The sequence below is a fragment of the Mus pahari genome, chromosome 10 (genome assembly GCF_900095145.1).
Source record: "Mus pahari chromosome 10, PAHARI_EIJ_v1.1, whole genome shotgun sequence".
NCBI classification, from domain to species: Eukaryota; Metazoa; Chordata; class Mammalia; order Rodentia; family Muridae; genus Mus; species Mus pahari.
In genome coordinates this window covers 84,389,470-84,391,586 of record NC_034599.1, presented here as the reverse complement: position 1 = coordinate 84,391,586, position 2,117 = coordinate 84,389,470, and the positions used below count along the sequence as shown (strand labels likewise).

At 42.8% G+C, this 2,117-nt stretch overlaps 1 pseudogene; it reads right to left on the bottom strand.

Moving 5' to 3' along the window:
* Positions 1 to 377: 377 nt before the first annotated feature.
* On the bottom strand, positions 378 to 1,848 carry LOC110328410 (annotated as a pseudogene).
* Between the last annotated feature and the right edge of the window lie 269 nt (positions 1,849 to 2,117).

Here is a 2,117-nt window from a genome sequence, read left to right as displayed (position 1 = left end):
CACATGCTTTGTTCTGTGCATGTTTTATAGAGTCTTTTCTTTTAATTTTTTTTTTTTTTTTTTTTTTTGACATTGAATTGATGTCTACTTTATGGTTTAAAACTCTGCATTGAAACGAATAGGAAAACAGACATCAAACAAAAATGTTGATTCTACTCCAAAATATTGAACTAATACACTCAAGTTCTTTTCAAAATATCGCAGACCATCTGAGGTGGCACAGGCCTGTAATCCCAGCACTTGGGAGGTAGAGGCAGGAAGATCAGGAGTTCATGACTAGCCTGGAAAAGAACACATTTCAAACAAACAAACAAAACCTCCCAGATCAATTGGCCCATTCTGTTAGGGCAGCATTAACTATCCTGATCCCATTCTGGTTAGGTCTCTGCAGAGGCAGAAGGATACGTTCCAGCTTGGGTCTTCAAATGCAGATGAAAATGATGCTCATCCAGGTAGTCTGTCTCCATAGAGTGAATGACCTGAGTTCTCACAGCCAAAGGCCTTCGGTGAAGGACTCGGAGAGGTGTTTTCTGGTCAATCTTTAAGTCCTTTAAGTCATCCAGGAACCCAAGGTCCTTCTTCTGGATAGCTCTATTCGTCCATATCAAGGCACTATAGGTCTTAGTCTTTTCTTCCTCACCTTCTTTCATACGCCCTATTGCCTCCCTTGTGACAAGCTGCAAGTCACGGACTTGGATTTTGTCAGATGATTTATTAATTGTCTGCTGGAGCTCCTTCATTTCTTGTGAGGTGAAATACACTCGATGAGGATTCAGCAGCTCAACTGCAAAGGGCCTTCCATTTCCTAATGTTCTCACATCTACGTCTTCTCGTCCCAAGGATGAGAAATTAAAACTCTCTGCTTTGAATACTGCCAGTAGATGATCTGAAATTAATTCTTCCACCGAAGATTCCATTTTCCTTTCTCCATCAATTATCCAAGGAGTTTGTGGTAGTTTCCTGGAGTATTTATTATATCTGCCAGCGACAAAAACAGCACCGTGAGTGCACTCAACCTCAAGGACAGTGCATACAGTCTTTGGAGAGGTTGGAGGACAAGGAAATTGCATGAAGAAGTCTTCTTCTTTTATCTTATTCAAAGCTTTCAAAACTGCCATTCTGGTAAATACCGATTGTTTATTTTTAGCTGGTTTGAAACAATCTGGGCAAACTTCACCTAGGAAATGGCAATCTTCAGCTGTTTCTGGATGAGCAAAGACCACACTCACTTCGAACAAGCTCTTCCCATCAGTGGGAACGCCCAGCTCCTCTGAAAACAGGGGGTGATTTATCCACTTGTAGGCTTCTTTCAGCTGGACTACATCATTTCTTCCCAGGGATAGACTCTGCTTTCCCATTTCCTGTTTTACCAGCAACCATGCAGCGTGCTCTCTCACAGACAGCTGCGGTGGGAAGGACACAGATAAAACCAAGCTGGTGAATTCAAACCCAGAGGCTTCAACCTTTTGGCACACCTCTGTAATAAACCCCTTCTCACAGAATCCCTGAAGAATCCCTAAGCAGACATTGCACACTCCCAGCTTTGAAGGCTTCTCAGCCATGCTTTCGTCTTCAGTAACAGAGACTTCCCTCCTTTCCATCTTCACTCAAATTATCAATCCCATCTTCACGTAGATGAATTGTCTTCAATGGGTTTGGAGCTTCTAAAATTAATTCAGGTTTTTCCGGTTCTAGAAATTTTTGTAGATCATTGAGCAACTCCTTGGCTGGGTGTTTGTAAAGTGCGGGAAGATCCACACCACAGAATCTGAGGATGCATCTTGGACAGGTGCCAGAACTGAACAACAGCTGTGCCACATGCTTGTTCTCCTCAGTCAGTGGAAGCATAGTGAATAACTACAACTTCTCCCAATACGCCACAGCCACGTCTTAACCCTTTTCGGCCCTGGGTGGGAACGGGGAAGAGTCAGGGTCCCACTCTTAACCAAGAAGATATTTGCAATATGTGTCTGAACACAAGAATAAATCTGTTTTCTCCACTGGAGTGGCACTGGATATCTCAACCACACTCTAAGGTAGGCCCCATAGGTAGCAGTAGTTGGTTAACACAAAATGAACTCCGTGTTTCTGTTTTTGCTTATTTTTGGTTTTGATTG